At 44.8% G+C, this 10,398-nt stretch overlaps 1 protein-coding gene and 2 long non-coding RNA genes across 3 annotated transcripts in view; 1 reads left to right on the top strand and 2 right to left on the bottom strand.

The window, feature by feature from the left end:
- Positions 1-10,398, top strand: part of nadsyn1 (NAD synthetase 1) — a 137,043-nt gene that overhangs the window by 54,652 nt on the left and 71,993 nt on the right. The window lies entirely within an intron of this gene.
- On the bottom strand, positions 6,771-8,720 carry LOC111974173 (uncharacterized). The gene is made up of 2 exons (XR_011481058.1): positions 7,104-8,720; positions 6,771-7,022 (listed from the first exon to the last, which is right to left on the bottom strand). It is a non-coding gene; the product is annotated as an uncharacterized lncRNA (long non-coding RNA).
- Positions 9,480-10,344, bottom strand: LOC139028829 (uncharacterized). The gene is made up of 2 exons (XR_011481059.1): positions 10,257-10,344; positions 9,480-9,945 (listed from the first exon to the last, which is right to left on the bottom strand). It is a non-coding gene; the product is annotated as an uncharacterized lncRNA (long non-coding RNA).

The raw sequence follows: 10,398 nt of genomic DNA, 5'->3' as shown, positions 1-10,398 counted from the left end.
GGGGGCGAGGAGCGTGCCCAATTTGACTGGAGTGCTGAGCGAGTTTCGGTTTCTCGCCCGCTCCATATCGCTCCAGTAACGCTCACTTCACCAGCTCAGGGCCGGCCCGGCCCGGCCCAGCATGCATTTGTGGTCTTCTTGTGTGCTGCTAGAGCCCCTTGCTTTAGCTACTGTCATGGAGTTCATTAAATATTTACATAAAGAAACTGATAAACATAAAGTTGTTAAAGCAAGATGACTTATAAAGACGAGGGAGTGTGGTGATATAATGTCCCGAAAGCATGATGGTGTACTTATTACTACGTGCACATGCTAAAAGGACTGAGATGGGTAGTAATTAAGTCTGTCATTGTAGCAAAGTGTCTATAAACAAAACATCTGAGCTCTTAAAAGTTTCCTTCATTTGTGTTTTATTATCTATACAATAGGCCATCATTGATTTTGGCCAATAGTCCTGGCATATTCCACATTTCAAGGAGCTTTCCGTTTTGATCGGGTTATTTTGCCTAAAAACCTTTAGGCCTATACCTTATACATACATTTAAAAAACTCCATCCCTGCCCAGCCGGCAGGAGTGGCCAAAAGGGTGTTTAGCATCCCCAGTGGCTCTGAAAGCGCTGCTGATCTGCTCTCCAGGCACCATGGCAAGCACCACTCGCAAACTGAGTGTTTCTAAAAATGGATTCAAAGGCACTTTAGCCTATTAAGGCATTTTTCGTTTAATTTGTATTTAATTCTAAGTAAGTCACAGCCTATGTGCGCAATTTATAGACTATAATAATTTAATACAACCAAATGTTGTTTAAATGCTGAGCTCCTAATGTCCCGACTCTCTACCAGCCTAGTGTCGCACTCGCAAATGCTTCACAATGTCTTTCTTTGTAGGCCATAGGCTTGAAATAATAGAAATAATATAGCCTAAATAATGAATTGTTGTTCCTTCTTAGGCTCCCTGTCAGGCTCCTGACCTGTTTACAGTGTTTATACTGTATGCTGTTTACTAAAACATTTTGAAATGATGAGCGCTTCTTACATTCACCTTTTCATGTTAATTCAAATACGTTTCATTCAAATCATATGGTTTTCAATACTTCAAAACCAAATGGTAGGTCCAGGTAGTCACAAAAATKGATGGGTGTTGGTTAAATGGTGATTTTAATGAATGGAGCGAATTTGGATCAGAAGTTTAGACTTTCCCCCCCCTGTGAATGCCGAGCCGTGGGAAGGATGTGGAGCGCTGGGGCGGCATCACTCCAAGAGCGATTCCCGACCGCTCAACGCCGCTCAAATACTCTGTTTACTATGGACTGGTGCAGGGGTAGGGAACCCTGTTCCTGTAGTGCAGCACGTAATACAGGATTTTGTTCCAACTAGGCACCACATCACACCTGACCAACTGAGTTAATTGATCAGTATGATTGCCTAAATTCAACAAACCTGGTCTTTCAGGTCAGTTAAATCCAAAAACATGAAGCTCCTGCTGCGCCCCAGTACCAGGGTTGCCTTCCCCTGGACCAGAAGCTGGGGGTCAATTTGGAATTGGAGCAACAGAGAACCAGCTGAAGAATTGGTCTGAAACTCTCTCTTTGGAGTGACCAGACAGACAGCCAGGCGGCCAGCCAGCCATACACTATTGTGATAGGGTGCTGGGTCTGAGGCTAAGGCAGGCAGGATCCCCTTACAAAACCAAGCCACAGATGGAGTCCCTGTAAATCTAGCAGTCAAAAGCAGCTATCCAGACAGCATTGTCCCCAGCACTTGCAGCCAAGTAGTGCACTATATAGGGAATAGGTTGCCATTTAGGGCAAAGTCCCCTTCATGTAGAGCTGAGCTTACAATAAACACCTATGTTGACAACTCAGTCTGTCATCCATAGGTCTATGTACTGCTGTCACACAGGATAGTGTCTGTCCGGAAGTGGCGACCCATCATTCAGGGCTGTTTTGAGCCCCACCTGTTTACCCCCCCCCCCCAAAAAAAATATATATATTTTTGTTGTTGTTGTTGCCTATTTTGCATGTTATTTTGGCATTAATACGTGTAACATAAAGCCGCATACAAACATTGTCTCTCTTTTTCTTTCTTGAGTAAGGCATCTCCAAAATGCAGGTGTTTCATCCTAGCTCAGTGCTTTCTGTGGTGGTGGGGCAGGCAGCGGAAATTGTGGCAGCAGCGAGAAAATACAGAGTGTAGGGGCTGGTAATGTTCTTGTAAGGGTGCATAACTGGTGGCAGGGAAGTCAGACGCAGGAGAGCAGAACTTGGTAAATAGCCGGAGCAGTTTAATAGTAAAACCGACGGCATAAGAAAATACAAAATATGGGCACAATACCCGACGCGCACCAGTCAAACACATGTGCACATGCACTTACAATCAACAATACCAACAAAGACATGGGGGAACAGAGGGTTAAATACACAACACAAATGAGGAAATGAAAACCAGTGTGTGGGAAAACAAGACAAAACAATTGGAAAATGAAAAATGGATCGGCATGGCTAGAAGACCGCCGACATCGACCACGAACACCGCCGAACAAGGAGAGGCATCGACTTCGGTAGAAGTCGTGACAGTTCTCTAGTTGTGACGTGATTGGCTCAGTGTTCTGTCATTCCTGGGGACACTTCGACACGTCAAAATCTAGACAGAGCTCAAAATTCAAAATTCAAGCCTCCATAGAGTTACATTAGAAGTGCCCATCCAAGAAGACTCAAGGTCATTGGCCACAGATAAAATTACATCAAATCACATTATATCTACCGTAGCTTTGATTGGACTGATCATGTCTGAAAAAAAATGCTCCGACTGGGAAATACGTTTTGAACAGTTATCCAACTCCGAATACCAAGTCGGGAACTCGGGCTCTTTCTGAGTTACGACCGGAAGATCACCGACTCATGATTCTACCTTGTTTCTTTCGATTCCCAGTTGTCTTGACAGCACCATAAATCAGAGAATAGCAGACTTTGATGACAAGTTTGATGACAAAATTTTCCAAAAGAAGGACCACCGCACCACCTTCCTGTTCAAGTGAGCACACAACAAGGTGAGTCCAAAAATGTCTTGTGATACTGCTGATTAATGATGATATATGCCAGGGAGATATGTATACTGTAGCTAAAAAAGTAATACTAAGTGTATGTTGTGTTAGTAAGCTGTTAGTAGCCCAAGTGCCTCCCCCTAATATTTGGTCCCTTTCCCCCTCATAACTCAGCTTACTGTCTGACTTGTGGTGCACGTGTTAGCCTATAGCCTGTTTTAGAGAAAATGTAATCATCAAATATTGTAAGAGCTTTCATTGTCTGCTAATATGCCCCTTTATTTATCCTATGGTTCTGACTTGGTGTGCAGAGAGAAACTGTAAGAACGGCTCATGTTCTGAATTCTTCGCTGTACAATTCAAAAGTGATAAACAGTTATATGACTACGTCTGTCCTACTCTCTCACTAATGCTCTTGAATCAAAATTACGATCCTCTTATCCGCTTGTCGTCCCCTTATGCCATAGTTTACATCTAATTGTCAGTAGAAACCACATTTGTTTAAACAAGTGATCATATCAGCTATGTTTTTTAAAGGCAGTAAATGAGTCTGAATGAACTGTTTCGCTGCCAACAAGCCTCCGCTGATAACCAGGTGTAGCAGTGGTAAGGATTCATCCATGGTGCTGGAAAGAAAACTCTGCTGTTGGGACAGTTTTATGTAGGCCCTAACAGTTTGTGGGCACTGTTTGTCCCCGTTGTCACCTGTTATAGTGCAATGAATGTATTGTTTATTGTGTTGTGGCTTTGCTGGCATGCATCACAAATTTGTTTTGGGATTTTGCCCACCAAGATTTACATGCCTAAAATCCCACTGTGTCCGGCAACCTCTAACTAGTTCTTTCTGGTCACTGTGAGAGCACTACCTCTAACTAGTCTCTTCTCTGGTCACTGTGGAGAGCAACTACCTCTAACTCAGTCTCTTCTCTGGGTCTGTGAGAGCACTACCTCTAACTCAGCTCTTCTCTGTCACTGTGGAGAGTCAACTACCTCTAACTCAGTCGCTTCTCTAGTCACTGTGGAAGCACACCTCAACTCAGTCTCATCTCTGGCGTCACCGTGGAGGAACACTACTCAAGCTCAGTCTCTTCTCTGGCACTGTGGAGAGCACTATCATCTAACTCAGTTCTCTTCTCTGGGTCACTTGGAGAGCGCACTACCTCTAAACTCAGTCTCTTCTCTGCGTTCACGTGGAGAGCACTACCTCTAACCAAGCTCTTCTCTAGGTCAACTGTGGAGAGCACTACCTCTAACTCAGTCTCTTCCTCGGTCACTGGACACACTACCTCTAACTCAGTCTCTTCTCTGTGCACTGTGACGATCAACACGCTCTAATCAGTCTCTTCTCTGTCACTTGGACAGCACTACCTCTAACTCAGTCTCTTCTCTGGGTCACTGTGAGAAGTTACTACCTCAAACTCAGTCTCTTCTTGGTCACTGTGGACAGCACTACCTCTAACGCAGTCTCTCTCTGGGTCACTGTGGAGAGCAACTACCTCAAACTCAGTCGCTCTCTCGTCACTGTGGAAGCACTACCTCAACTTCAGTTCTCTTGTTCTGGTCACTGTGGAGATACTACCCTTAACTCAGTCTCTTCTCTGGGTCACGGGAGCAGCACTCCTCTCAACTCAGTCGCTTCTCTGGGTCACCGTGGAAGCAGCACTACCTCTAACTCAGTCTCTTCTCTGGCTCACTGTGGAGAGCACATCCTCTAATTCACGTCTCTTCTCTCGGTCACTGTGGAGGCCACTACCTCTAACTCAGTCTCTTCTCTGCGTCACTGAGACCACGTACTCTAATCTCAGTCTCTTCTCTGGAGTCACTGTGGATAGCACTATTCTAACTAAGCTCTTACTGAATCACGTGAGACCTACTTACTCAGTCGTTCCTGGTCACTGTGTGAGCAGCACTACCTCTAACTCAGTCTCATTCTCATCGGGTCACTGTGCTGAGAGCGACTACTCTAACTCAGTCGTCTTCTCTGGTCAACTGAGAGCAGCACTAACTCCTAACTCAGTCTCTCTGTGGGTCACTGTGGAGAGCACTACTCTAACCCAGTCTCTCCTAGCGTCACAGTAGAGCACTTATCGCTAACTCAGTCTCTTCTCTGGCGTCACTGTGGAGAGCACTACTCGTAACTCAGTCTCTTCTGCGTGTCACTGTGGAGAGCACTATCTCTAACTCCAGTCTCTCCGGATCTGGTCACTTAGGAGAGCACTATACTCTCTAACTCAGTCTCATCTCTGGGGTCACTGTGCGAGAGTACTCAATCATCTCTGGTGGAAACACCTCTAACTCAGTCTCTTCTCTGGGAGTCACTGTGAGAGCACTATCTCTAAACTCAGTCTCTTCTCTGGCACTGTGAGAGAGCACTACTCTAACTCAGTCTCTTCTCTGGGTCACAGTGGAGAGTCTAACCTCTAAACTCAGTCTCTTCTCTAGTCACGCTGGAGAAGCACTACCTCTAACTCAGTCTCTCTCTGGGTCACGTGGAGAGCCACTACCTCTAACTCACTGGTAAACTAGCACCACCTAGTGAAGACCACTCTTAAAACACAGCCTTTGAAAATACATATGCCACCAAAGACACAGCATTTCAACTATGAAGCATTACATTAATAACTGAAACAAAAATATAAACACAACATGCAACAATTTCAACGATTTTACTGAGTAACAGTGTCATATAAGAAAATCAGTCAATTTAAATAAAATTCATTAGCCATAAACTATGGATTTCACATGACTGGGCAGGGTGCAGCCATGGGGGCCTGGGAGGCATAGCCCACCGACTTGGGAGCCAGGCCCAGCCAATCAGAATGAGTTTTTCCCCACAAAAAGGGCATTATTACAGACAGAAATACTCCTCTGGTTATCAGACAAGCACACAGGTGAAGAAGCCGATGTGGAGTCCTAGGCTGCGTGGTACACGTGGTCTGCGTTGTAGCCAGTTGGACGTAATTCTCTTAAAATGACGTTGGAGGCGCTTATAGTAGAGAAATTAATTTAAATTGTTCTGGCAACACTCTGTGGACATTTCCTGCAGCAGGCTGCCAAATGCACACTCCCTCAAATATAAACAATCTGTGAACTAGTTCAGTTGTTGAACAAAACTGCACATTTTAGAATGGCCGTTAATTGTCACCCAGACACTAAAGCTGCACCGTTGATATGCATCACTGTTGTTTAATCAGATTCTTGATATTGCCACCAACCTGTCAGGTGGCACTGGATATCTTGCAAAGAATGCTCACTAACAGGGATGTAAACTAATTTGTGCACAAAATTGGAGAGAAATAAGCTTTTTGTGCTTATGGAAAATGTTTGTGATCTTTTATTTCAGCTCATGAAACATGGGACCAACACTTTATATGTTGCGTTTATATTTTAGTTCAGTATAATTATTCCTACTCGACTCAAACACTTCAATAAGGCTTTAATCAGGAAGAAATAGTTGCACGAGTCTCAATAAATATCTGCATTGACTCAATTGATTGAATGCAAATAAGAGGCGACACACACACACAACAAGTGTTTAGATTGTAAACGTTCTGTATTCTAGAACATCTTTGTACCAATTAAAACAGTTTGTTGAGATACAATATAAATACAATTCTGTACATTATAATATTGCAAATAATACTATGTTCAAATACATTTATATGTACAACTCCTCATTAGGGAGAGCAGCTTTGATCTCGTCTTTAAAGTAAGGTCTTGTTTTTTCCCCCTCTTATTTACTTGAAATTACAGCATTTTAAAATTCAATTTCTCCTCAGGTCCACCACAGTTAGRCACAACTAGCTCTGGTCCAGGGCGTTAGCGAGGAATGCACTAACCCCCTGGACCAGAGCTAGCCACATCCACAGCTCCAATAAAATACAAAATGTCAGAGACATGGTTCATCATTCAGGTTATAAAACTATTTGACATCATCTCTCCCCTCCCATTTCCTCATAGTGTRCATCCCCTGTTCACACACCTCTCAATCAATCAATCAATCAAGTTTATTTTATATAGCCCTTCGTACATCAGCTAATATCTCGAAGTGCTGTACAGAAACCTTTCCCTGTAAAATAAACTAAATTCATTTGTTGACATGAGTACCTCTTCAAAAAAATACTTAAATGTTACTCATTAGTCAAATTAACATAGAAAATGCTGTCAGAGCAAATCACTGTAGGTAGGCTTCATCGTTAGTCATTCAACCTAACAGTAACAGTCCAGGGGATTGGAGGAGGGCATTCAACCTAACAGTTACAGTCCAGGGTATTGGTGGAGAGCATTCAACCTAACAGTTACAGTCCAGGGTAACAGTTACGCAGTCCATTCAACCTAACAGTTACAGTCCAGGGTATTGGTGGAGAGCATTGTAAATGCCTGTGAGCTTCAGGTCATAATGCATCCGGCCAGCCAGCCTTCAGTCAGGCCCAGTCTAGCCTCAGTTTCCACCCCCTTGAGAGGCACAATGCATTATAGTATACACTGACTATACCAAACATTAAGAACACCTTCCTAATATTGAGTTGCACCCCCTTTTGCCCTCAGAACAGCCTACATTCTCAGGTCATGGACTCTACAAGGRGTRGAAAGCGTTCCACAGGGAGGCTGGCCCATGTTGACTCCAATGCTTCCCACAGTTGTGTCAAGTTGGCTGGATGTCCTTTGGTTGGTGGAACGTTCTTGATTGACACAGGAAACTGTTGAGCGTGAAAAACCCAGCAGCGTTGCAGTTCTTGACACAAACCGGTACCCCTAGCACCTACTACCATACCCCCGTTCAAAGGCACTTAAATCTTTTGTCTTGCCCATTCACCCTCTGAATGGCACACATACACAATCCATGTCTCAYGGCTTAAAAATCCTTCTTTAACCTGTCTCCTCCCCTTCATCTACAAGTGGATTTAACAAGTGACATCAAAAAGGGATTGCTGTCACCTGGATTTACCTGCTCAGTCTATCTCATGGAAAGAGCATGTGTTCTTAATGTTTTGTAGACTCAGTGAAGTTAGCCTCACAACCGGGGTCATATTCATTAGTGTACACCGTAGCAAAACGTTCTGCAACGGAAAATGTTTCGCAAAACAAAAACAAGAGTTTCTTAATGGACAAGTTCACGTACTCCTTCCCCTTTTCAGTCCGTTTTCTTCCATTTTGTGCCTAGTGAATACGACCCAGAGGAAGCCTCGTCGCTTCTTTCAGAGAGTTGACACAGCATAGATCCAACATGGACACCTCCGTTTCCACCCGCTTGAGAGGCACAATGTAGGACAGTCGAGAAACTGAGAAACACGCACAGATAGGACAGCATACGTTTCATTTGTCCTGAATGGAAGACAGAAGTCTTGTGTGAGGAACTCTGCGAGGGTTGATCCACTCCAGTGCAAGAAGCATGATTCAGTCAGTCAGCAATGGCAACAGTCCCAATAGTTTCAGTGGGGGGGTTATCTGTCATTCCACAGTGTTACAGTACACCAACAACAACAGGCTAATGAAGCCTACATGGGCAACATAGCAACCACACTCATACGTACTGTACATCTTCAGATTCATGAATTCATGTTCAATTCATTATTTGTTTGCAGACGGCCCAAAAGTTCAGGAGGACTCGTGGCCTAGGCACTATGTTGACTTTGACACACATATAATATGTACACACACACACACACACAGTTTCAGTGGGGGGGTTATCTGTCATTCCACAGTGTTACAGTACACCAACAACAACAGGCTAATGAAGCCTACATGGGCAACATAGCAACCACACTCATACGTACTGTACATCTTCAGATTCATGAATTCATGTTCAATTCATTATTTGTTTGCAGACGGCCCAAAAGTTCAGGAGGACTCGTGGCCTAGGCACTATGTTGACTTTGACNAGTTAAAACAGCAGATATGAAACCTTAGTTCTTTGGTTACCCCTGACGACATATCACAGTGACTTGGATAACCAATCCGGATATCAGTGAGTTATCAACACTAGTACATTCTGGATCCACACACCCCAGATGACAACTGTCTGTGACCACTACAAGAAGATCTGGTGTTTCAACAGGAATATGAGCTGCTGAGCTGATTCAATGATACTACCGTTAGATAAACACGTGTGGGTCATGTCTATCCATCTACACGCTCTCTAGCTAAAATAACGCAGCAGAAAACTTGGATGTGTGCGTTTGACTTTCAGTGAACAACGATATTGAACGATGAAATGCCTTCATAAAACGCACGGGACAGATATGTTAAAGGGAAAGCAGACGTTTATACCGACAGACAACACATGATTGGATGTCTAGTGGAACAGAGGGAGGGTGAGAATGAGAGAAGAAGAGCTGGTTTTGGGGCTCAGCTGTTGAGCGCTGACAGCTGTCCCTGGTGTAGTAGGAACTGTTCTGGATCTGGGCCTGGTCTAGTAGGAACTGTTCTGGATCTGGGCCTGGTGTAGTAGGAACTGTTGTGGATCTGGGCCTGGTCTAGTAGGAACTGTTGTGGATCTGGGCCTGGTCTAGTAGGAACTGTTGTGGATTTGGGCCTGGTGTAGTAGGAACTGTTCTGGATCTGGGCCTGGTGTAGTAGGAACTGTTGTGGATCTGGGGACCCCCTGTAGATGATAGTCCTGGGTGGAAAGTCACTTTCCCCAAATTCCCAGYTTTTCCAGAAATGCTGTTTGAGGATTCTGGAGTTCCTTCTTATTCCCTCCGGATTCTGGGAATATTCCAACCGGGATTCCTGGAAAGACTGGGAATTCGGGGAGTTTAGTGAATTTTATCGGACCAGGGGCTGGGGGTCTGTGGTGTCCATGGAGGGGGGTCCTCTAGTGAGACAGGAGGGCTTGACGAACACCCCGTGGCCTGGAGGACAGCGGAAGTAAACCCTCCCCTGGACTGTCCCGTTGTGCTTGCCTGGACAGTGGAGACAGAGGGGATATTCAGGAGTCATGTGACCATTTACCATACATCTCAAACACATGTCAGGTTCCTCACAGGTCCAATTAAGCCGTCGAAGTTAAGTAATTGCCAGAGCACCAGCACTCTAAGAGTGACAGTCTCAAATACAGTCTCACCCTATATAGTGCACTACTTTTGCACCAGAGCACTATGGCCTGCACCCTACATCAGTGCACTACAGTAGATAAGGCGGAATCAGGTACTGTTTGGGAGGCATCCCATTACATCATTATTACACATCATTTGATAACTAAACAGCCACTCACCCACAGCAGGTCCAGCCTGCACCCCGACCCAGATCCCCTTGGCGAACTCCACCCCCCGACGTAGTGCACCGTTGCCGCTCCTCTTCCCACCCAGCACCTTGCTCCCCGGGAGCCCATCCAGTCGAGGGCAGCTGCCCGGCCC

Source organism: Salvelinus sp. IW2-2015, linkage group LG15, assembly GCF_002910315.2.
Source record: "Salvelinus sp. IW2-2015 linkage group LG15, ASM291031v2, whole genome shotgun sequence".
In the NCBI taxonomy this organism is placed as follows: Eukaryota; Metazoa; Chordata; class Actinopteri; order Salmoniformes; family Salmonidae; genus Salvelinus; species Salvelinus sp. IW2-2015.
This window is presented reverse-complemented; position numbering and strand designations above follow the sequence as displayed.